We start from the raw sequence: 24,699 nt of genomic DNA, 5'->3' as shown, positions 1-24,699 counted from the left end.
CAATAAATCCTATTCGGAATCGGAGAGGAAGGCGGCAACAGAGCAAAATGTCAATAGCACCTTGGATTGCCAGCCAGTCTCCCATGCCCGTACTTGCCGGGCAGCAGTCTGCGATCTGACAAGAACAGGCACATTCAGCTTAGGATAGCCGCAGACGGCTTCACACCCTGTATACTGTGGATTTAAGCATCAATAAATCCTTTTCGGAATCGGAGCGGAAGGCGGCTACAGAGCAAAATGTCAACAACACCTGGGATTCCCAGCCAGTCTCCCATGCTGGTACTTACCGGGCCCTAAGCTGAGTAGCAGTCTGCGATCTGACGAGAGCAGGCACGTTCAGCTTAGGATGGCCGTTGACAGCTTCACGCCCTTTATACTGTGCATTTAAGCATCAATAAATCATTTTCTGAATCGGAGCGGAAGGTGGCAACAGAGCAAAATGTCAACTGCACCCGGGATTCCCAGCCAGTCTCCCATGCCGGTACTTACCGGGCCCTAAGCTGGGTAGCAGTCTGCGATCTGACGAGAGCAGGCGCGTTCAGCTTAGGATGGCCGTTGACATCTTCACGCCTTGTATATTGTGGATTTAAGCATCATTAAATCCTTTTCGGAATCGGAGCAAAATGTCTACAGAGCTACAGAGCAAAATGTCAACAACACCTGAGATTCCCAGCCAGTCTCCCATGCTGGTACTTACCGGGCCCTAAGCTGGGTAGCAGTCTGCGATCTGACGAGAGCAGGCGCGTTCAGCTTAGGATGTCCGTTAACAGCTTCACGCCCTTTATACTGTGCATTTAAGCATCAATAAATCCTTTTCCGAATCGGAGCGGAAGGCGGCAACAGATTAAAATGTCAACTGCACCTGGGATTCCCAGCCAGTCTCCCATGCTGGTACTTACCAGGCCCTAAGCTGGGTAGCAGTCTGCGATCTGACGAGAGCAGGCGCGTTCAGCTTAGGATGGCCGTTGACAGCTTCACACTTTGTATACTGTGCATTTAAGCATCAATAAATCCTTTTCGGAATCGGAACGGAAGGCAGCAATAGAGCAAAATGTCAACGGCAGCCGGGATTCCCAGCCAGTGTCCCATGCCGGTACTTACCGGGCTCTAAGATCTGTACCAGTCTGCGATCTGACGAGAGCAGGCGCGTTAAGCTTAGGATGGCAGTCGACAGCTTCACACCTTGTATACTGTCGATTTAAGCATCAATAAATTATTTTCGGAATCGGAGCGGAAGGCAGCAATAGAGCAAAATGTCAACCGGGATTCCCAGCCAGTCTCCCATGCCAGTACTTACCGGGCCCTAAGCTGGGTAGCAGTCTGTGATCTGATGAGAGCAGGCGCGTTCAGCTTAGGATGGCCATTGACAGCTTCATGCTTTTTATACTGTGCATTTAAGCATCAATAAATCCTTTTCGGAATCGGAAAGGAAGGCGGCAACAAAGCAAAATGTCAACTGCACCCGGGATTCCCAGCCAGTCTCCCATGCCGGTACTTATTGGGCCCTAAGCTGGGTAGCAGTCTGCGATCTGACGAGAGCAGGCGCGTTCAGCTTAGGATGGCCGTTGACATCTTCACACCTTGTATATTGTGGATTTAAGCATCAATAAATATTTTTTTAATCGGAAAGGAAGGCGGCAATAGAGCAAAATGTCAATGGCACCTTGGATTGCCAGCCAGTCTCTCATGACGGTAACTGCCGGGCAGCAGTCTGCGATCTGAGGAGAGCAGGCACGTTCAGGCTTAGGATGGCCGTTGACAGCGTCACACCCTGTATATTGTGGATTTAAGCATCAATAAATCCTTTTCGAAATCGGAACGGAAGGCGGCAACAGAGCATAATGTCAACTGCACCCGGGATTCCCAGCCAGTCTCCCATGCCGGTACTTACTGGGCCCTAAGCTGGGTAGCAGTCTGCGATCTGACGAGAGCAGGCGCGTTCAGCTTAGGATGGCCATTGACAGCTTCATGATTTTTATACTGTGCATTTAAGCATCAATAAATCCTTTTCGGAATCGGAACGGAAGGCGGCAACAGAGCAAAATGTCATCTGCACCCGGGATTCCCAGCCAGTCTCCCATGCCGGTACTTACTGGGCCCTAAGCTGGGTAGCAGTCTGCGATCTGACGAGAGCAGGCGAGTTCAGCTTAGGATGGCCATTGACAGCTTCATGCTTTTTATACTGTGCATTTAAGCATCAATAAATATTTTTATTAATCGAAGTGGAAGGCGGCAACAGAGCAAAATGTCAATGGCACCTTGGATTGCCAGCCAGTCTCCCATGCCGGTAACTGCTGGGCAGCAGTCTGCGATCTGAGGAGAGCAGGCACGTTCAGGCTTAGGATGGCCGTTGACAGCTTCACACCCTGTGTATTGTGGATTTAAGCATCAATAAATCCTTTTCCGAATCGGAGCAGAAGGCGGCAACAGATTAAAATTTCAACTGCACCCGGGATTCCCAGCCAGTCTCCCATGCCGTTACTTACCGGGCCCTAAGCTGGGTAGCAGTCTGCGATCTGACGAGAGCAGGCGCGTTCAGCTTAGGATGGCCGTTGACATCTTCACGCCTTGTATACTGTGGATTTAAGCATCAATAAATATTTTTTTTAATCGGAGAGTAAGGCGGCAACAGATCAAAATGTCAATAGCACCTTGGATTGCCAGCCAGTCTCCCATGCCCGTACTTGCCGGCAGCAGTCTGCGATCTAACAAGAGCAGGCGCGTTCAGCTTAGGATGGCCGTTGACAGCTTCACACTTTGTATACTGTGCATTTAAGCATCAATAAATCCTTTTCGGAATCGGAACGGAACGGAAGGCGGCAACAGAGCAAAATGTCAACGGCAGCCGGGATTCCCAGCCAGTGTCCCATGCCGGTACTTACCGGGCCCTAAGATCTGTACCAGTCTGCGATCTGACGAGAGCAGGCGCGTTAAGCTTAGGATGGCCGTCGACAGCTTCACACCTTGTATACTGTGGATTTAAGCATCAATAAATTCTTTTCGGAATCGGAGCGGAAGGCGGCAACAGAGCAAAATGTCAACTGCACCCGGGATTCCCAGCCAGTCTGCCATGCGGGTACTTACTGGGCCCTAAGCTGGGTAGCAGTCTGCGATCTGACGAGAGCAGGCGCGTTCAGCTTAGGATGGCCGTTGACATCTTCACACCTTGTATATTGTGGATTTAAGCATCAATAAATATTTTTTTAATCGGAAAGGAAGGCGGCAATAGAGCAAAATGTCAATGGCACCTTGGATTGCCAGCCAGTCTCTCATGACGGTAACTGCCGGGCAGCAGTCTGCGATCTGAAGAGAGCAGGCACGTTCAGGCTTAGGATGGCCGTTGACAGCGTCACACCCTGTATATTGTGGATTTAAGCATCAATAAATCCTTTTCGAAATCGGAACGGAAGGCGGCAACAGAGCATAATGTCAACTGCACCCGGGATTCCCAGCCAGTCTCCCATGCCGGTACTTACTGGGCCCTAAGCTGCGTAGCAGTCTGCGATCTGACGAGAGCAGGCGCGTTCAGCTTAGGATGGCCATTGACAGCTTCATGATTTTTATACTGTGCATTTAAGCATCAATAAATCCTTTTCGGAATCGGAACGGAAGGCGGCAACAGAGCAAAATGTCATCTGCACCCGGGATTCCCAGCCAGTCTCCCATGCCGGTACTTACTGGGCCCTAAGCTGGGTAGCAGTCTGCGATCTGACGAGAGCAGGCGAGTTCAGCTTAGGATGGCCATTGACAGCTTCATGCTTTTTATACTGTGCATTTAAGCATCAATAAATCCTTTTCGGAATCGGAACGGAAGGCGGCAACAGAGCATAATGTCAACTGCACCCGGGATTCCCAGCCAGTCTCCCATGCCGGTACTTACTGGGCCCTAAGCTGGGTAGTAGTCTGCGATCTGACGAGAGCAGGCGCGTTCAGCTTAGGATGGCCGTTGACATCTACATGCCTTGTATATTGTGGATTTAGGCATCAATAAATATTTTTATTAATCGAAGTGGAAGGCGGTAACAGAGCAAAATGTCAATGGCACCTTGGATTGCCAGCCAGTCTCCCATGCCGGTAACTGCTGGGCAGCAGTCTGCGATCTGAGGAGAGCAGGCACGTTCAGGCTTAGGATGGCCGTTGACAGCTTCACACCCTGTGTATTGTGGATTTAAGCATCAATAAATCCTTTTCCGAATCGGAGCAGAAGGCGGCAACAGATTAAAATTTCAACTGCACCCGGGATTCCCAGCCAGTCTCCCATGCCGTTACTTACCGGGCCCTAAGCTGGGTAGCAGTCTGTGATCTGACGAGAGCAGGCGTGTTCAGCTTAGGATGGCCGTTGACATCTTCACGCCTTGTATATTGTGGATTTAAGCATCAATAAATATTTTTAATAATCGGAGAGGAAGGCGGCAACAGAGCAAAATGTCAATGGCACCTTGGATTGCCAGCCAGTCTCCCATGCCGGTATCTGTCGGGCAGCAGTCTGCGATCTGAGGAGAGCAGACACGTTCAGGCTTAGGATGGCCGTTGACAACTTCACACCCTGTATATTGTGGATTTAAGCATCAATAAATCCTTTTCCGAATCGGAGCGGAAGGCGGCAACAGATTAAAATGTCAACTGCACCCGGGATTCCCAGCCAGTCTCCCATGCTGGTACTTACCAGGCCCTATACTGGGTAGCAGTCTGCGATCTGACAAGAGCAGGCGCGTTCAGCTTAGGATGGCCGTTGACAGCTTCACACTTTGTAAACTGAGGATTTAAGCATCAATAAATAATTTTCGGAATCGGAGCAAAATGTCAACTGCACTCGGGATTCCCAGCCAGTCTCCCATGCTGGTACTTACCAGGCCCGAAGCTGGGTAGCAGTCTGCGATCTGACGAGAACAGGCGCATTCAGCTTAGGATGGCCGTAGACATCTTCACACCCTGTATACTGTGGATTTAAGCATCAATAAATCCTTTTCGGAATCGGAGCGTAAGGCGGCAACAGAGCAAAATGTCAACGACACCCGGGATTCCCAGCCAGTCTCCCATGCTGGTAGTTACCGGGCCCTAAGCTGGGTAGCAGTCTGCGATCTGACGAGAGCAGGCGCGTTCAGCTTAGGATGGCCGTTGACAGCTTCTCGCCCTTTATACTGTGCATTTAAACATCAATAAATCCTTTTCGGAATCGGAACGGAACGGAAGGCGGCAACAGAGCAAAATGTCAACGGCAGCCGGGATTCCCAGCCAGTGTCCCATGCCGGTACTTACCGGGCCCTAAGATCTGTAACAGTCTGCGATCTGACGAGAGCAGGCGCGTTAAGCTTAGAATGGCCGTCGACAGCTTCACACCTTGTATACTGTGGATTTAAGCATCAATAAATTATTTTTGGAATCGGAGCAGAAGGCAGCAATAGAGCAAAATGTCAACGGCACCCGGGATTCCCAGCCAGTCTCCCATGCCAGTACTTACCGGGCCCTAAGCTGGGTAGCAGTCTGCGATCTGACGAGAGCAGGCGCGTTCAGCTTAGGATGGCCGTTGACATCTTCACGCCTTGTATACTGTGGATTTAAGCATCAATAAATATTTTTTTTAATCGGAGAGGAAGGCGGCAACAGAGCAAAATGTCAATAGCACCTTGGATTGCAAGCCAGTCTCCCCTGCCCGTACTTGCCGGGCAGCAGTCTGCGATTTGACAAGAACAGGCGCATTCAGCTTAGGATAGCCGTAGACGGCTTCACACCCTGTATATTGTGGATTTAAGCATCAATAAATCCTTTTCGGAATCGGAGCGGAAGGCGGCAACAGATTAAAATGTCAACTGCACCAGGGATTCCCAGCCAGTCTCCCATGCTGGTACATACCAGGCCCTAAGCTGGGTAGCAGTCTGCGATCTGACGAGAGCAGGCGCGTTCAGCTTAGGATGGCCGTTGACAGCTTCTTGCCCTTTATACTGTGCATTTAAGCATCAATAAATCCTTTTCGGAAGGCTGCAACAGAGCAAAATGTCAACGGCAGCCGGGATTCCCAGCCAGTACTTACCGGGCCCTAAGATCTGTAACAGTCTGCGATCTGACGAGAGCAGGCGCGTTAAGCTTAGGATGGCCGTCGACAGCTTCACACCTTGTATACTGTGGATTTAAGCATCAATAAATTCTTTTCGGAATCGGAGCGGAAGGCAGCAATAGAGCAAAATGTCAACAGCACCCGGGATTCCCAGCCAGTCTCCCGTGCCAGTACTTACCGGGCCCTAAGCTGGGTAGCAGTCTGCGATCTGACGAGAGCAGGCACGTTCAGCTTAGGATGGCCGTTGACATCTTCACGCCTTGTATACTGTGGATTTAAGCATCAATAAATATTTTTTTTAATCGGAGAGGAAGGCGGCAACAGATCAAAATGTCAATAGCACCTTGGATTGCCAGCCAGTCTCCCATGCCCGTACTTGCCGGGCAGCAGTCTGCGATCTGACAAGAACAGGCGCATTCAGCTTAGGATAGCCGTAGACGGCTTCACACCCTGTATATTGTGGATTTAAGCATCAATAAATCCTTTTCGGAATCGGAGCAAAATGTCTACAGAGCTACAGAGCAAAATGTCAACAACACCTGAGATTCCCAGCCAGTCTCCCATGCTGGTACTTACCGGGCCCTAAGCTGGGTAGCAGTCTGCGATCTGATGAGAGCAGGCGCGTTCAGCTTAGGATGGCCGTTAACAGCTTCACGCCCTGTGTATTGTGGATTTAAGCATCAATAAATCCTTTTTCCGAATAGGAGCGGAAGGCGGCAACAGATTAAAATGTCAACTGCACCCGGGATTCCCAGCCAGTCTCCCATGCTGGTACTTACCAGGCCCTAAGCTGAGTAGCAGTCTGTGATCTGACAAGAGCAGGCACGTTCAGGCTTAGGATGGCCGTTGACAGCTTCACACCCTGTGTATTGTGGATTTAAGCATCAATAAATCCTTTTTCCGAATAGGAGCGGAAGGCGGCAACAGATTAAAATGTCAACTGCACCCGGGATTCCCAGCCAGTCTCCCATGCTGGTACTTACCAGGCCCTAAGCTGGGTAGCAGTCTGCGATCTGAAGAGAGCAGGCGCGTTCAGCTTAGGATGGCCGTTGACAGCTTCACAATTTGTATACTGTGGATTTAAGCATCAATAAATAATTTTCGGAATCGGAGCAGAAACAGAGCAAAATGTCAACTGCACCCGGGATTCCCAGCCAGTCTCCCATGCTGGTACTTACCAGGCCCGAAGCTGGGTAGCAGTCTGCGATTTGACGAGAACAGGTGCATTCAGCTTAGGATGGCCGTAGACATCTTCACACCCTGTATACTGTGGATTTAAGCAACAATAAATCCTTTTCGGAATCGGAGCGGAAGGCGGCAACAGAGCAAAATGTCAACGACACCTGGGATTCCCAGCCAGTCTCCCATGCTGGTACTTACCGGGCCCTAAGCTGGGTAGCAGTCTGCGATCTGACGAGAGCAGGCGCGTTCAGCTTAGGATGGCCGTTGACAGCTTCTCGCCCATTATACTGTGCATTTAAGCATCAATAAATCCTTTTCGGAATCGGAACGGAAGGCGGCAACAGAGCAAAATGTCAACGGCAGCCGGGATTCCCAGCCAGTGTCCCATGCCGGTACTTACCGGGCCCTAAGATCTGTACCAGTCTGCGATCTGACGAGAGCAGGCGCGTTAAGCTTAGGATGGCCGTCAAAAGCTTCACACCTTGTATACTGTGGATTTAAGCATCAATAAATTATTTTCGGAATCGGAGCGGAAGGCAGCAATAGAGCAAAATGTCAACGGCACCTGGGATTCCCAGCCAGTCTCCCATGCCAGTACTTACCGGGCCCTAAGCTGGGTAGCAGTCTGCGATCTGACGAGAGCAGGCGCGTTCAGCTTAGGATGGCCATTGACAGCTTCATGCTTTTTATACTGTGCATTTAAGCATCAATAAATCCTTTTCGGAATCGGAGAGGAAGGCGGCAACAGAGCAAAATGTCAATAGCACCTTGGATTGCCAGCCAGTCTTCCATGCCCGTACTTGCCGGGCAGCAGTCTGCGATCTGACAAGAACAGGCACATTCAGCTTAGGATAGCCGTAGAAGGCTTCACACCCTGTATACTGTGGATTTAAGCATCAATAAATCCTTTTTGGAATCGAAGCGGAAGGCGGTTAAAGAGCAAAATGTCAACAACACCTGGGATTCCCAGCCAGTCTCCCATGCTGGTACTTACCGGGCCCTAAGCTGGGTAGCAGTCTGCAATCTGACGAGAGCAGGCGCGTTAAGCTTAGGATGGCCGTCGACAGCTTCACACCTTGTATACTGTGGATTTAAGCATCAATAAATTCTTTTCGGAATCGGAGCCGAAGGCAGCAATAGAGCAAAATATCAACGGCACCCGGGATTGCCAGCCAGTCTCCCATGCTGGTACTTACCGGGCCCTAAGCTGGGTAGCAGTCTGCGATCTGACGAGAGCAGGCGCGTTCAGCTTAGGATGGCCGTTGACATCTTCATGCCTTGTATACTGTGGATTTAAGCATCAATAAATATTTTTTTTAATATGAGCGGAAGGCAGCAATAGAGCAAAATGTCAACGGCACCGGTGATTTCCAGCCAGTCTCCCATTCCAGTACTTGCCGGGCAGCAGTCTGCGATCTGACAAGAACAGGCGCATTCAGCTTAGGATAGCCGTAGACGGCTTCACACCCTGTATATTGTGGATTTAAGCATCAATAAATCCTTTTCGGAATCGGAGCAAAATGTCTACAGAGCTACAGAGCAAAATGTCAACAACAACTGAGATTCCCAGCCAGTCTCCCATGCTGGTACTTACCGGGCCCTAAGCTGGGTAGCAGTCTGCGATCTGACAATAGCAGGCGCGTTCAGCTTAGGATGGCCGTTGACAGCTTCACACTTTGTATACTGTGCATTTAAGCATCAATAAATCCTTTTCGGAATCGGAACGGAAGGCGGCAACAGAGCAAAATGTCAACTGCACCCGGGATTCCCAGCCAGTCTCCCATGCCGGCACTTACTGTGCCCTAAGCTGGGTAGCAGTCTGCGATCTGACGAGAGCAGGCGCGTTCAGCTTAGGATGGCCGTTGACATCTTCACGCCTTGTATATTGTGGATTTAAGCATCAATAAATATTTTTTTAATCGGAGAGGAAGGCGGCAACAGAGCAAAATGTCAATGGCACCTTGGATTGCCAGCCAGTCTCCCATGCCAGTAACTGCCGGGCAGCAGTCTGCGATCTGAGGAGAGCAGGCACGTTCAGGCTTAGGATGGCCGTTGACAGCTTCACACTTTGTATACTGTGGATTTAAGCATCAATAAATCCTTTTCCGAATCGGAGGGGAAGGCGGCAACAGATTAAAATGTCAACTGCACCCGGGATTCCCAGCCAGTCTCCCATGCTGGTACTTACCAGGCTCCAAGCTGGGTAGCAGTCTGCGATCTGACGAGAGCAGGCGCGTTCAGCTTAGGATGGCCGTTGACAGCTTCACACTTTGTATACTGTGGATTTAAGCATCAATAAATAATTTTCGGAATCGGAGCAGAATGTCAACTGCACCCGGGATTCCCAGCCAGTCTCCCATGCTGGTACTTACCAGGCCCGAAGCTGGGTAGCAGTCTGCGATCTGACGAGAACAGGCGCATTCAGCTTAGGATGGCCGTTGACAGCTTCACGCCCTTTATACTGTGCATTTAAGCATCAATAAATCCTTTTCGGAATCGGAGCGGAAGGCGGCTACAGAGCAAAATGTCAACAACACCTGGGATTCCCAGCCAGTCTCCCATGCTGGTACTTACCGGGCCCTAAGCTGGGTAGCAGTCTGCAATCTGACGAGAGCAGGCGAGTTCAGCTTAGGATGGCCGTTGACATCTTCATGCCTTGTATATTGTGGATTTAAGCATCAATAAATATTTTTATTAATCGGAGAGGAAGGCGGCAACAGAGCAAAATGTCAATGGCACCTTGGATTGCCAGTCAGTCTCCCATGCCGGTAACTGCCGGGCAGCAGTCTGCGATCTGAGGAGAGCAGGCACGTTTAGGCTTAGGATGGCCGTTGACAGCTTCACACCCTGTATATTGTGGATTTAAGTATCAATAAATCCTTTTCCGAATCGGAGCAGAAGGTGGCAACAGATTAAAATGTCAACTGCACCCGGGATTCCCAGCCAGTCTCCCATGCTGGTACTTACCGGGCCCTAAGCTGGGTTGCAGTCTGCGATCTGACGAGAGCAGGCGCGTTCAGCTTAGGATGGCCGTTGACAGCTTCACAATTTGTATACTGTGGATTTAAGCATCAATAAATAATTTTCGGAATCGGAGCAGAAACAGAGCAAAATGTCAACTGCACCCGGGATTCCCAGCCAGTCTCCCATGCTGGTACTTACCAGGCCCGAAGCTGGGTAGCAGTCTGCGATTTGACGAGAACAGGTGCATTCAGCTTAGGATGGCCGTAGACATCTTCACACCCTGTATACTGTGGATTTAAGCAACAATAAATCCTTTTCGGAATCGGAGCGGAAGGCGGCAACAGAGCAAAATGTCAACGACACCTGGGATTCCCAGCCAGTCTCCCATGCTGGTACTTACCGGGCCCTAAGCTGGGTAGCAGTCTGCGATCTGACGAGAGCAGGCGCGTTCAGCTTAGGATGGCCGTTGACAGCTTCTCGCCCATTATACTGTGCATTTAAGCATCAATAAATCCTTTTCGGAATCGGAACGGAAGGCGGCAACAGAGCAAAATGTCAACGGCAGCCGGGATTCCCAGCCAGTGTCCCATGCCGGTACTTACCGGGCCCTAAGATCTGTACCAGTCTGCGATCTGACGAGAGCAGGCGCGTTAAGCTTAGGATGGCCGTCAAAAGCTTCACACCTTGTATACTGTGGATTTAAGCATCAATAAATTATTTTCGGAATCGGAGCGGAAGGCAGCAATAGAGCAAAATGTCAACGGCACCTGGGATTCCCAGCCAGTCTCCCATGCCAGTACTTACCGGGCCCTAAGCTGGGTAGCAGTCTGCGATCTGACGAGAGCAGGCGCGTTCAGCTTAGGATGGCCATTGACAGCTTCATGCTTTTTATACTGTGCATTTAAGCATCAATAAATCCTTTTCGGAATCGGAGAGGAAGGCGGCAACAGAGCAAAATGTCAATAGCACCTTGGATTGCCAGCCAGTCTTCCATGCCCGTACTTGCCGGGCAGCAGTCTGCGATCTGACAAGAACAGGCACATTCAGCTTAGGATAGCCGTAGAAGGCTTCACACCCTGTATACTGTGGATTTAAGCATCAATAAATCCTTTTTGGAATCGAAGCGGAAGGCGGTTAAAGAGCAAAATGTCAACAACACCTGGGATTCCCAGCCAGTCTCCCATGCTGGTACTTACCGGGCCCTAAGCTGGGTAGCAGTCTGCAATCTGACGAGAGCAGGCGCGTTAAGCTTAGGATGGCCGTCGACAGCTTCACACCTTGTATACTGTGGATTTAAGCATCAATAAATTCTTTTCGGAATCGGAGCCGAAGGCAGCAATAGAGCAAAATATCAACGGCACCCGGGATTGCCAGCCAGTCTCCCATGCTGGTACTTACCGGGCCCTAAGCTGGGTAGCAGTCTGCGATCTGACGAGAGCAGGCGCGTTCAGCTTAGGATGGCCGTTGACATCTTCATGCCTTGTATACTGTGGATTTAAGCATCAATAAATATTTTTTTTAATATGAGCGGAAGGCAGCAATAGAGCAAAATGTCAACGGCACCGGTGATTTCCAGCCAGTCTCCCATTCCAGTACTTGCCGGGCAGCAGTCTGCGATCTGACAAGAACAGGCGCATTCAGCTTAGGATAGCCGTAGACGGCTTCACACCCTGTATATTGTGGATTTAAGCATCAATAAATCCTTTTCGGAATCGGAGCAAAATGTCTACAGAGCTACAGAGCAAAATGTCAACAACAACTGAGATTCCCAGCCAGTCTCCCATGCTGGTACTTACCGGGCCCTAAGCTGGGTAGCAGTCTGCGATCTGACAATAGCAGGCGCGTTCAGCTTAGGATGGCCGTTGACAGCTTCACACTTTGTATACTGTGCATTTAAGCATCAATAAATCCTTTTCGGAATCGGAACGGAAGGCGGCAACAGAGCAAAATGTCAACTGCACCCGGGATTCCCAGCCAGTCTCCCATGCCGGCACTTACTGTGCCCTAAGCTGGGTAGCAGTCTGCGATCTGACGAGAGCAGGCGCGTTCAGCTTAGGATGGCCGTTGACATCTTCACGCCTTGTATATTGTGGATTTAAGCATCAATAAATATTTTTTTAATCGGAGAGGAAGGCGGCAACAGAGCAAAATGTCAATGGCACCTTGGATTGCCAGCCAGTCTCCCATGCCAGTAACTGCCGGGCAGCAGTCTGCGATCTGAGGAGAGCAGGCACGTTCAGGCTTAGGATGGCCGTTGACAGCTTCACACTTTGTATACTGTGGATTTAAGCATCAATAAATCCTTTTCCGAATCGGAGGGGAAGGCGGCAACAGATTAAAATGTCAACTGCACCCGGGATTCCCAGCCAGTCTCCCATGCTGGTACTTACCAGGCTCCAAGCTGGGTAGCAGTCTGCGATCTGACGAGAGCAGGCGCGTTCAGCTTAGGATGGCCGTTGACAGCTTCACACTTTGTATACTGTGGATTTAAGCATCAATAAATAATTTTCGGAATCGGAGCAGAATGTCAACTGCACCCGGGATTCCCAGCCAGTCTCCCATGCTGGTACTTACCAGGCCCGAAGCTGGGTAGCAGTCTGCGATCTGACGAGAACAGGCGCATTCAGCTTAGGATGGCCGTTGACAGCTTCACGCCCTTTATACTGTGCATTTAAGCATCAATAAATCCTTTTCGGAATCGGAGCGGAAGGCGGCTACAGAGCAAAATGTCAACAACACCTGGGATTCCCAGCCAGTCTCCCATGCTGGTACTTACCGGGCCCTAAGCTGGGTAGCAGTCTGCAATCTGACGAGAGCAGGCGAGTTCAGCTTAGGATGGCCGTTGACATCTTCATGCCTTGTATATTGTGGATTTAAGCATCAATAAATATTTTTATTAATCGGAGAGGAAGGCGGCAACAGAGCAAAATGTCAATGGCACCTTGGATTGCCAGTCAGTCTCCCATGCCGGTAACTGCCGGGCAGCAGTCTGCGATCTGAGGAGAGCAGGCACGTTTAGGCTTAGGATGGCCGTTGACAGCTTCACACCCTGTATATTGTGGATTTAAGTATCAATAAATCCTTTTCCGAATCGGAGCAGAAGGTGGCAACAGATTAAAATGTCAACTGCACCCGGGATTCCCAGCCAGTCTCCCATGCTGGTACTTACCGGGCCCTAAGCTGGGTTGCAGTCTGCGATCTGACGAGAGCAGGCGCGTTCAGCTTAGGATGGCCGTTGACAGCTTCACACTTTGTATACTGTGGATTTAAGCATCAATAAATAATTTTCGGAATCGGAGCAAAATGTCAACGGCAGCCGGGATTCCCAGCCAGTCTCCCATGCTGGTACTTACCAGGCCCGAAGTTGGGTAGCAGTCTGCGATCTGACGAGAACAGGCGCATTCAGCTTAGGATGGCCATAGACATCTTCACACCCTGTATACTGTGGATTTAAGCATCAATAAATCATTTTCGGAATCGGAGCGGAAGGCCGCAACAGAACAGAATGTAAACGACACCTGGGATTCCCAGCCAGTGTCTCATGCCGGTACTTACCGGGCCCTAAGATCTGTACCAGTCTGCGATCTGACGAGAGCAGGCGCGTTAAGCTTAGGATGGCCGTCGACAGCTTCACACCTTGTATACTGTGGATTTAAGCATCAATAAATTATTTTCGGAATCGGAGCGGAAGGCAGCAATAGAGCAAAATGTCAATGGCACCCGGGATTCCCAGCCAGTCTCCCATGCCAGTACTTACCGGGCCCTAAGCTGGGTAGCAGTCTGCGATCTGACGAGAGCAGGCGCGTTCAGCTTAGGATGGCCATTGACAGCTTCATGCTTTTTATACTGTGCATTTAAGCATCAATAAATCCTATTCGGAATCGGAGAGGAAGGCGGCAACAGAGCAAAATGTCAATAGCACCTTGGATTGCCAGCCAGTCTCCCATGCCCGTACTTGCCGGGCAGCAGTCTGCGATCTGACAAGAACAGGCACATTCAGCTTAGGATAGCCGCAGACGGCTTCACACCCTGTATACTGTGGATTTAAGCATCAATAAATCCTTTTCGGAATCGGAGCGGAAGGCGGCTACAGAGCAAAATGTCAACAACACCTGGGATTCCCAGCCAGTCTCCCATGCTGGTACTTACCGGGCCCTAAGCTGAGTAGCAGTCTGCGATCTGACGAGAGCAGGCACGTTCAGCTTAGGATGGCCGTTGACAGCTTCACGCCCTTTATACTGTGCATTTAAGCATCAATAAATCATTTTCTGAATCGGAGCGGAAGGTGGCAACAGAGCAAAATGTCAACTGCACCCGGGATTCCCAGCCAGTCTCCCATGCCGGTACTTACCGGGCCCTAAGCTGGGTAGCAGTCTGCGATCTGACGAGAGCAGGCGCGTTCAGCTTAGGATGGCCGTTGACATCTTCACGCCTTGTATATTGTGGATTTAAGCATCATTAAATCCTTTTCGGAATCGGAGCAAAATGTCTACAGAGCTACAGAGCAAAATGTCAACAACACCTGAGATTCCCAGCCAGTCTCCCATGCTGGTACTTACCGGGCCCTAAGCTGGGTAGCAGTCTGCGATCTGACGAGAGCAGGCGCGTTCAGCTTAGGATGTCCGTTAACAGCTTCACGCCCTTTATACTGTGCATTTAAGCATCAATAAATCCTTTTCCGAATCGGAGCGGAAGGCGGCAACAGATTAAAATGTCAACTGCACCTGGGATTCCCAGCCAGTCTCCCATGCTGGTACTTACCAGGCCCTAAGCTGGGTAGCAGTCTGCGATCTGACGAGAGCAGGCGCGTTCAGCTTAGGATGGCCGTTGACAGCTTCACACTTTGTATACTGTGCATTTAAGCATCAATAAATCCTTTTCGGAATCGGAACGGAAGGCAGCAATAGAGCAAAATGTCAACCGGGATTCCCAGCCAGTCTCCCATGCCAGTACTTACCGGGCCCTAAGCTGGGTAGCAGTCTGTGATCTGATGAGAGCAGGCGCGTTCAGCTTAGGATGGCCATTGACAGCTTCATGCTTTTTATACTGTGCATTTAAGCATCAATAAATCCTTTTCGGAATCGGAAAGGAAGGCGGCAACAAAGCAAAATGTCAACTGCACCCGGGATTCCCAGCCAGTCTCCCATGCCGGTACTTATTGGGCCCTAAGCTGGGTAGCAGTCTGCGATCTGACGAGAGCAGGCGCGTTCAGCTTAGGATGGCCGTTGACATCTTCACACCTTGTATATTGTGGATTTAAGCATCAATAAATATTTTTTTAATCGGAAAGGAAGGCGGCAATAGAGCAAAATGTCAATGGCACCTTGGATTGCCAGCCAGTCTCTCATGACGGTAACTGCCGGGCAGCAGTCTGCGATCTGAGGAGAGCAGGCACGTTCAGGCTTAGGATGGCCGTTGACAGCGTCACACCCTGTATATTGTGGATTTAAGCATCAATAAATCCTTTTCGAAATCGGAACGGAAGGCGGCAACAGAGCATAATGTCAACTGCACCCGGGATTCCCAGCCAGTCTCCCATGCCGGTACTTACTGGGCCCTAAGCTGGGTAGCAGTCTGCGATCTGACGAGAGCAGGCGCGTTCAGCTTAGGATGGCCATTGACAGCTTCATGATTTTTATACTGTGCATTTAAGCATCAATAAATCCTTTTCGGAATCGGAACGGAAGGCGGCAACAGAGCAAAATGTCATCTGCACCCGGGATTCCCAGCCAGTCTCCCATGCCGGTACTTACTGGGCCCTAAGCTGGGTAGCAGTCTGCGATCTGACGAGAGCAGGCGAGTTCAGCTTAGGATGGCCATTGACAGCTTCATGCTTTTTATACTGTGCATTTAAGCATCAATAAATATTTTTATTAATCGAAGTGGAAGGCGGCAACAGAGCAAAATGTCAATGGCACCTTGGATTGCCAGCCAGTCTCCCATGCCGGTAACTGCTGGGCAGCAGTCTGCGATCTGAGGAGAGCAGGCACGTTCAGGCTTAGGATGGCCGTTGACAGCTTCACACCCTGTGTATTGTGGATTTAAGCATCAATAAATCCTTTTCCGAATCGGAGCAGAAGGCGGCAACAGATTAAAATTTCAACTGCACCCGGGATTCCCAGCCAGTCTCCCATGCCGTTACTTACCGGGCCCTAAGCTGGGTAGCAGTCTGCGATCTGACGAGAGCAGGCGCGTTCAGCTTAGGATGGCCGTTGACATCTTCACGCCTTGTATACTGTGGATTTAAGCATCAATAAATATTTTTTTTAATCGGAGAGTAAGGCGGCAACAGATCAAAATGTCAATAGCACCTTGGATTGCCAGCCAGTCTCCCATGCCCGTACTTGCCGGCAGCAGTCTGCGATCTAACAAGAGCAGGCGCGTTCAGCTTAGGATGGCCGTTGACAGCTTCACACTTTGTATACTGTGCATTTAAGCATCAATAAATCCTTTTCGGAATCGGAACGGAACGGAAGGCGGCAACAGAGCAAAATGTCAACGGCAGCCGGGATTCCCAGCCAGTGTCCCATGCCGGTACTTACCGGGCCCTAAGATCTGTACCAGTCTGCGATCTGACGAGAGCAGGCGCGTTAAGCTTAGGATGGCCGTCGACAGCTTCACACCTTGTATACTGTGGATTTAAGCATCAATAAATTCTTTTCGGAATCGGAGCGGAAGGCGGCAACAGAGCAAAATGTCAACTGCACCCGGGATTCCCAGCCAGTCTGCCATGCGGGTACTTACTGGGCCCTAAGCTGGGTAGCAGTCTGCGATCTGACGAGAGCAGGCGCGTTCAGCTTAGGATGGCCGTTGACATCTTCACACCTTGTATATTGTGGATTTAAGCATCAATAAATATTTTTTTAATCGGAAAGGAAGGCGGCAATAGAGCAAAATGTCAATGGCACCTTGGATTGCCAGCCAGTCTCTCATGACGGTAACTGCCGGGCAGCAGTCTGCGATCTGAAGAGAGCAGGCACGTTCAGGCTTAGGATGGCCGTTGACAGCGTCACACCCTGTATATTGTGGATTTAAGCATCAATAAATCCTTTTCGAAATCGGAACGGAAGGCGGCAACAGAGCATAATGTCAACTGCACCCGGGATTCCCAGCCAGTCTCCCATGCCGGTACTTACTGGGCCCTAAGCTGCGTAGCAGTCTGCGATCTGACGAGAGCAGGCGCGTTCAGCTTAGGATGGCCATTGACAGCTTCATGATTTTTATACTGTGCATTTAAGCATCAATAAATCCTTTTCGGAATCGGAACGGAAGGCGGCAACAGAGCAAAATGTCATCTGCACCCGGGATTCCCAGCCAGTCTCCCATGCCGGTACTTACTGGGCCCTAAGCTGGGTAGCAGTCTGCGATCTGACGAGAGCAGGCGAGTTCAGCTTAGGATGGCCATTGACAGCTTCATGCTTTTTATACTGTGCATTTAAGCATCAATAAATCCTTTTCGGAATCGGAACGGAAGGCGGCAACAGAGCATAATGTCAACTGCACCCGGGATTCCCAGCCAGTCTCCCATGCCGGTACTTACTGGGCCCTAAGCTGGGTAGTAGTCTGCGATCTGACGAGAGCAGGCGCGTTCAGCTTAGGATGGCCGTTGACATCTACATGCCTTGTATATTGTGGATTTAGGCATCAATAAATATTTTTATTAATCGAAGTGGAAGGCGGTAACAGAGCAAAATGTCAATGGCACCTTGGATTGCCAGCCAGTCTCCCATGCCGGTAACTGCTGGGCAGCAGTCTGCGATCTGAGGAGAGCAGGCACGTTCAGGCTTAGGATGGCCGTTGACAGCTTCACACCCTGTGTATTGTGGATTTAAGCATCAATAAATCCTTTTCCGAATCGGAGCAGAAGGCGGCAACAGATTAAAATTTCAACTGCACCCGGGATTCCCAGCCAGTCTCCCATGCCGTTACTTACCGGGCCCTAAGCTGGGTAGCAGTCTGTGATCTGACGAGAGCAGGCGTGTTCAGCTTAGGATGGCCGTTGACATCTTCACACCTTGTATACTGTGGATTTAAGCATCAATAAATATTTTTTTTAATCGGAGAGTAAGGCGGCAACAGATCAAAATGTCAATAGCACCTTGGATTGCCAGCCAGTCTCCCATGCCCGTACTTGCCGGGCAGCAGTCTGCGATCTGACAAGAACAGGCGCATTCAGCTTAAAATAGCCGTAGACGGCTTCACACCCTGTATATTGTGGATTTAAGCATCAATAAATCCTTTTCGGAATCGGAGCAAAATGTCTACAGAGCTACAGAGAAAAATGTCAACAACACCTGAGATTCCCAGCCAGTCTCCCATGCTGGTACTTACCGGGCCCTAAGCTGGGTAGCAGTCTGCGATCTGACGAGAGCAGGCGCGTTCAGCTTAGGATGGCCATTAACAGCTTCATGCCCTTTATACTGTGCATTTAAGCATCAATAAATCCTTTTCCGAATCGGAGCGGAAGGCGGCAACAGAATAAAATGTCAACTGCACCCGGGATTCCCAGCCAGTCTCCCATGCTGGTACTTACCAGGCCCTAAGCTGAGTAGCAGTCTGCGATCTAACGAGAGCAGGCGCGTTCAGCTTAGGATGGCCGTTGACAGCTTCACACTTTGTATACTGTGCATTTAAGCATCAATAAATCCTTTTCGGAATCGGAACGGAACGGAAGGCGGCAACAGAGCAAAATGTCAACGGCAGCCGGGATTCCCAGCCAGTGTCCCATGCCGGTACTTACCGGGCCCTAAGATCTGTATAAGGCTGCGATCTGACGAGAGCAGGCGCGTTAAGCTTAGGATGGCCGTCTACAGCTTCACACCTTGTATACTGTGGATTTAAGCATCAATAAATTCTTTTCGGAATCGGAGCGGAAGGCGGCAACAGAGCAAAATGTCAACTGCACCCGGGATTCCCTGCCAGTCTCCCATGCCGGTACTTACTGGGCCCTAAGCTGGGTAGCAGTCTGCGATCTGACGAAAGCAGGCGCGTTCAGCTTAGGATGGCCGTTGACAACTTCACGCATTGTATATTGTGGATTTAAACATCAATAAATATTTTTTTAATCGGAGAGGAAGGCGGCAACAGAGCAAAATGTCAATGGCACCTTGGATTGCCAGCCAGTCTCCCATGCCGGTAACTGCCGGGCAGCAGTCTGCGATCTGAGGAGAGCAGGCACGTTCAGGCTTAGGATGGCCGTTGACAGCTTCACACCCTGTATGTTGTGGATTTAAGCATCAATAAATCATTTTCCGAATCGGAGCGGAAGGCGGCAACAGATTAAAATGTCAACTGAACCCGGGATTCCCAGCCAGTCTCCCATGCTGGTACTTACCAGGCCCTAAGCTGGGTAGCAGTCTGCGATCTGACGAGAGCAGGCGCGTTCAGCTTAGGATGGCCGTTGACAGCTTCACGCCTTGTATATTGTGGATTTAAGCATCAATAAATATTTTTATTAATCGGAGAGTAAGGCGGCAACGGAGCAAAATGTCAATGGCACCTTGGATTGCTAGCCAGTCTCCCATGCCGGTAACTGCCGGGCAACAGTCTGCGATCTGAGGAGAGCAGGCACGTTCAGGCTTAGGATGGCCGTTGACAGCTTCACACCCTGTATATTGTGGATTTAAGCACCAATAAATCCTTTTCCGAATCGGAGCGGAAGGCGGCAACAGATTAAAATGTCAACTGCACCCGGGATTCCCAGCCAGTCTCCCATGCTGGTACTTACCAGGCCTTAAGCTGGGTAGCAGTCTGCGATCTGACGAGAGCAGGCGCGTTCAGCTTAGAATGGCCGTTTACAGCTTCACACTTTGTTTACTGTGGATTTAAGCATCAATAAAAAAAATTCGGAATCGGAGGAGAAACAGAGCAAAATGTCAACTGCACCCGGGATTCCCAGCCAGTCTCCCATGGTGGTACTTACCAGGCCCGAAGCTGGGTAGCAGTCTGCGATCTGACGAGAACAGGCGCATTCAGCTTAGGATGGCCGTAGACATCTTCACACCCTGTATACTGTGGATTTAAGCATCAATAAATCCTTTTCGGAATCGGAGCGGAAGGCGGCAACAGAGCAAAATGTCAACGACACCTGGGACTCCCAGCCAGTCTCCCATGCTGGTACTTACCGGGCCCTAAGCTGGGTAGCAGTCTGCGATCTGACGAGAGCAGGCGCGTTCAGCTTAGGATGGCCGTTGACAGCTTCTCGCCCTTTATACTGTGCATTTAGGCATCAATAAATCCTTTTCGGAATTGGAACGGAAGGCGGCAACAGTGCAAAATGTCAACGGCAGCCGGGATTCCCAGCCAGTGTCCTATGCCGGTACTTACCGGGCCCTAAGATCTGTACCAGTCTGTGATCTGACGAGAGCAGGCGCGTTAAGCTTAGGATGGCCGTCGACAGCTTCACACCTTGTATACTGTGGATTTAAGCATCAATAAATTCTTTTCGGAATCGGAGCGTAAGGCAGCAATAGAGCAAAATATCAACGGCACACGGGATTCCCAGCCAGTCTCCCATGCCAGTACTTATCGGGCCCTAAGCTGGGTAGCAGTCTGCGATCTGACGAGAACAGGCGCGTTCAGCTTAGGATGGCCGTTGACATCTTCACTCTTTGTAAACTGTGGATTTAAGCATCAATAAATATTTTTTTTAATCGGAGAGGAAGGCGGCAACAGATCAAAATGTCAATAGCACCTTGGATTGCCAGCCAGTCTCCCATGCCCGTACTTGCCGGGCAGCAGTCTGCGATCTGACAAGAACAGGCGCATTCAGCTTAGGATAGCCGTAGACGGCTTCACACCCTGTATATTGTGGATTTAAGCATCAATAAATCCTTTTCGGAATCGGAGCAAAATGTCTACAGAGCTACAGAGCAAAATGTCAACAACACCTGAGATTCCCAGCCAGTCTCCCATGCGGGTACTTACCGGGCCCTAAGCTGGGTAGCAGTCTGCGATCTGACGAGAGCAGGCGCGTTCAGCTTAGGATGGCCGTTAACAGCTTCACGCCCTTTATACTGTGCATTTAAGCATCAATAAATCCTTTTTCCGAATAGGAGCGGAAGGCGGCAACAGATTAAAATGTCAACTGCACCCGGGATTCCCAGCCAGTCTCCCATGCTGGTACTTACCAGGCCCTAAGCTGGGTAGCAGTCTGCGATCTGACGAGAGCAGGCACGTTCAGGCTTAGGATGGCCGTTGACAGCTTCACACCCTGTGTATTGTGGATTTAAGCATCAATAAATCCTTTTTCCGAATAGGAGCGGAAGGCGGCAACAGATTAAAATGTCAACTGCACCCGGGATTCCCAGCCAGTCTCCCATGCTGGTACTTACCAGGCCCTAAACTGGGTAGCAGTCTGCGATCTGAAGAGAGCAGGCTCGTTCAGCTTAGGATGGCCGTTGACAGCTTCACAATTTGTATACTGTGGATTTAAGCATCAATAAATAATTTTCGGAATCGGAGCAGAAACAGAGCAAAATGTCAACTGCACCCGGGATTCCCAGCCAGTCTCCCATGCTGGTACTTACCAGGCCCGAAGCTGGGCAGCAGTCTGCGATCTGAGGAGAGCAGGCACGTTCAGGCTTAGGATGGCCGTTGACAGCTTCACACCCTGTATATTGTGGATTTAAGCATCAATAAATCCTTTTCCGAATCGGAGGGGAAGGCGGCAACAGATTAAAATGTCGACTGCACCCGGGATTCCCAGCCAGTCTCCCATGCTGGTACTTACCAGGCTCCAAGCTGGGTAGCAGTCTGCGATCTGACGAGAACAAGCGCGTTCAGCTTAGGATGGCCGTTGACAGCTTCACACTTTGTATACTGTGGATTTAAGCATCAATAAATAATTTTCGGAATCGGAGCAGAATGTCAACTGCACCCGGGATTCCCAGCCAGTCTCCCATGCTGGTACTTACCAGGCCAGAAGCTGGGTAGCAGTCTGCGATCTGACGAGAACAGGCGCATTCAGCTTAGGATGGCCGTAGACATCTTCACACCCTGTATTCTGTGGATTTAAGCATCACTAAATCTTTTTCGGAATAGCAGCGTAAGGCGGCAACAGAGCAAAATGTCAACGACACCTGGGATTCCCAGCCAGTCTCCCATGCTGGTACTTACCAGGCCCTAAGCTGGGTAGCAGTCTGCGATCTGACGAGAGCAGGCGCGTTCAGCTTAGGATGGCCGTTGACAGCTTCACGCCCTTTATACTGTGCATTTAAGCATCAATAAATCCTTTTCCGAATCCGAGCGGAAGGCGGCAACAGATTAAAATGTCAAATGCACCCGGGATTCCCAGCCGGTCTCCCATGCTGGTACTTACCAGGCCCTAAGCTGGGTAGCAGTCTGCGATCTGACGAGAGCAGGCGCGTTCAGCTTAGGATGGCCTTTGACAGCTTCACGCCCTTTATACTGTGCATTTAAGCATCAATAAATCCTTTTCGGAATCGGAACGTAAGGCGGCAACAGAGCAAAATGTCAACAGCAGACGGGATTCCCAGCCAGTGTCCCATGCCGGTACTTACCGGGCCCTAAGATCTGTACCAGTCTGCGATCTGACGAGAGCAGGCGCGTTAAGCTTAGGATGGCCATCGACAGCTTCACACCTTGTATACTGTGAATTTAAGCATCAATAAATTATTTTCGGAATCGGAGCGGAGGGCAGCAATAGAGCAAAGTGTCAACGGCACCTGGGATTCCCAGCCAGTCTCCCATGCCAGTACTTACCAGGCCCTAAACTGGGTAGCAGTTTGCAATCTGACGAGAGCAGGCACGTTCAGCTTAGGATGGCCATTGACAGCTTCATGCTTTTTATACTGTGCATTTAAGCATCAATAAATCCTTTTCGGAATCGGAGAGGAAGGCGGCAACAGAGCAAAATGTCAATAGTTCCTTGGATTGCCAGCCAGTCTCCCATGCCTGTACTTTCCTGGCAGCAGTCTGCGATCTGACAAGAACAGGCACATTCAGCTTAGGATAGCCGTAGACGGCTTCACACCCTGTATACTGTGGATTTAAGCATCAATAAATCCTTTTCGGAATCGAAGCGGAAGGCGGCTACAGAGCAAAATGTCAACAACACCTGGGATTCCCAGCCAGTCTCCCATGCTGGTACTTACCGGGCCCTAAGCTGGGTAGCAGTCTGCGATCTGACGAGAGCAGGTGCGTTCAGCTTAGGATGGCCGTTGATAGCTTCTCGCCCTTTATACTATGGATTTAAGCATCAATAAATTATTTTCGGAATCGGAGCTGAAGGCAGAAATAGAGCAAAATGTCGACGGCACCCGGGATTCCCAGCCAGTCTCCCATGCCAGTACTTACCGGGCCCTAAGCTGGGTAGCAGTCTGCGATCTGACGAGAGCAGGCGCGTTCAGCTTAGGATGGCCATTGACAGCTTCATGCTTTTTATACCGTGCATTTAAGCATCAATAAATCCTTTTCGGAATCGGAGAGGAAGGCGGCAACAGAGCAAAATGTCAATAGCACCTTGGATTGCCAGCCAGTCTCCCATGCCGGTAACTGCCGGGCAGCAGTCTGCGATCTGAGGAGAGCAGGCACGTTTAGGCTTAGGATGGCCGTTGACAGCTTCACACCCTGTATATTGTGGATTTAAGCATCAATAAATCCTTTTCCGAATCGGAGCGGAAGGTGGCAACAGATTAAAATGTCAACTGCACCCGGGATTCCCAGCCAGTCTCCCATGCTGGTACTTAACGGGCCCTAAGCTGGGTTGCAGTCTGCGATCTGACGAGAGCAGGCGCGTTCAGCTTAGGATGGCCGTTGACAGCTTCACACTTTGTATACTGTGTATACTGTGGATTTAAGCATCAATAAATAATTTTCGGAATCGGAGCAAAATGTCAACGGCAGCCGGGATTCCCAGCCAGTCTCCCATGCTGGTACTTACCAGGCCCGAAGCTGGGTAGCAGTCTGCGATCTGACGAGAACAGGCGCATTCAGCTTAGGATGGCCATAGACATCTTCACACCCTGTATACTGTGGATTTAAGCATCAATAAATCCTTTTCGGAATCGGAGCGGAAGGCCGCAACAGAACAGAATGTCAACGACACCTGGGATTCCCAGCCAGTGTCTCATGCCGGTACTTACCGGGCCCTAAGATCTGTACCAGTCTGCGATCTGACGAGAGCAGGCGCGTTAAGCTTAGGATGGCCGTCGACAGCTTCACACCTTGTATACTGTGGATTTAAGCATCAATAAATTCTTTTCGGAATCGGAGCGTAAGGCAGCAATAGAGCAAAATGTCAACAACACCTGAGATTCCCAGCCAGTCTCCCATGCTGGTACTTAACGGGCCCTAAGCTGGGTAGCAGTCTGCGATCTGACGAGGGCAGGCGCATTCACCTTAGGATAGCCGTAGACGGCTTCACACCCTGTATACTGTGGATTTAAGCATCAATAAATCCTTTTCGGAATCGGAGCGGAAGGCGGCTACAGAGCAAAATGTCAACAACACCTGGGATTCCCAGCCAGTCTCCCATG

At 50.3% G+C, this 24,699-nt stretch overlaps 19 pseudogenes; all 19 read right to left on the bottom strand.

Moving 5' to 3' along the window:
• Window positions 1-238: 238 nt before the first annotated feature.
• Window positions 239-358, bottom strand: LOC130336048 (5S ribosomal RNA; annotated as a pseudogene).
• An 82-nt stretch (window positions 359-440) lies between these two features.
• On the bottom strand, window positions 441-560 carry LOC130353034 (5S ribosomal RNA; annotated as a pseudogene).
• A 290-nt stretch (window positions 561-850) lies between these two features.
• Window positions 851-970, bottom strand: LOC130329779 (5S ribosomal RNA; annotated as a pseudogene).
• A 4,442-nt stretch (window positions 971-5,412) lies between these two features.
• Window positions 5,413-5,532, bottom strand: LOC130318796 (5S ribosomal RNA; annotated as a pseudogene).
• A 1,050-nt stretch (window positions 5,533-6,582) lies between these two features.
• LOC130346790 (5S ribosomal RNA) lies at window positions 6,583-6,702 on the bottom strand (annotated as a pseudogene).
• Window positions 6,703-7,386: 684 nt separating this feature from the next.
• LOC130313249 (5S ribosomal RNA) lies at window positions 7,387-7,506 on the bottom strand (annotated as a pseudogene).
• Window positions 7,507-7,790: 284 nt separating this feature from the next.
• On the bottom strand, window positions 7,791-7,910 carry LOC130335456 (5S ribosomal RNA; annotated as a pseudogene).
• A 2,642-nt stretch (window positions 7,911-10,552) lies between these two features.
• Window positions 10,553-10,672, bottom strand: LOC130313238 (5S ribosomal RNA; annotated as a pseudogene).
• A 284-nt stretch (window positions 10,673-10,956) lies between these two features.
• On the bottom strand, window positions 10,957-11,076 carry LOC130335334 (5S ribosomal RNA; annotated as a pseudogene).
• Window positions 11,077-13,909: 2,833 nt separating this feature from the next.
• LOC130316454 (5S ribosomal RNA) lies at window positions 13,910-14,029 on the bottom strand (annotated as a pseudogene).
• Window positions 14,030-14,301: 272 nt separating this feature from the next.
• On the bottom strand, window positions 14,302-14,421 carry LOC130336037 (5S ribosomal RNA; annotated as a pseudogene).
• Window positions 14,422-14,503: 82 nt separating this feature from the next.
• Window positions 14,504-14,623, bottom strand: LOC130353033 (5S ribosomal RNA; annotated as a pseudogene).
• Window positions 14,624-14,913: 290 nt separating this feature from the next.
• On the bottom strand, window positions 14,914-15,033 carry LOC130329768 (5S ribosomal RNA; annotated as a pseudogene).
• Window positions 15,034-18,685: 3,652 nt separating this feature from the next.
• LOC130352800 (5S ribosomal RNA) lies at window positions 18,686-18,805 on the bottom strand (annotated as a pseudogene).
• Window positions 18,806-20,276: 1,471 nt separating this feature from the next.
• On the bottom strand, window positions 20,277-20,396 carry LOC130325769 (5S ribosomal RNA; annotated as a pseudogene).
• Window positions 20,397-22,269: 1,873 nt separating this feature from the next.
• On the bottom strand, window positions 22,270-22,389 carry LOC130352157 (5S ribosomal RNA; annotated as a pseudogene).
• An 82-nt stretch (window positions 22,390-22,471) lies between these two features.
• LOC130331651 (5S ribosomal RNA) lies at window positions 22,472-22,591 on the bottom strand (annotated as a pseudogene).
• Window positions 22,592-23,267: 676 nt separating this feature from the next.
• Window positions 23,268-23,387, bottom strand: LOC130327427 (5S ribosomal RNA; annotated as a pseudogene).
• An 82-nt stretch (window positions 23,388-23,469) lies between these two features.
• Window positions 23,470-23,589, bottom strand: LOC130347562 (5S ribosomal RNA; annotated as a pseudogene).
• Window positions 23,590-24,699: the final 1,110 nt, after the last annotated feature.

The sequence above is a fragment of the Hyla sarda genome, chromosome 1, assembly GCF_029499605.1.
Source record: "Hyla sarda isolate aHylSar1 chromosome 1, aHylSar1.hap1, whole genome shotgun sequence".
Lineage (NCBI taxonomy): Eukaryota > Metazoa > Chordata > Amphibia > Anura > Hylidae > Hyla > Hyla sarda.
This window is presented reverse-complemented; position numbering and strand designations above follow the sequence as displayed.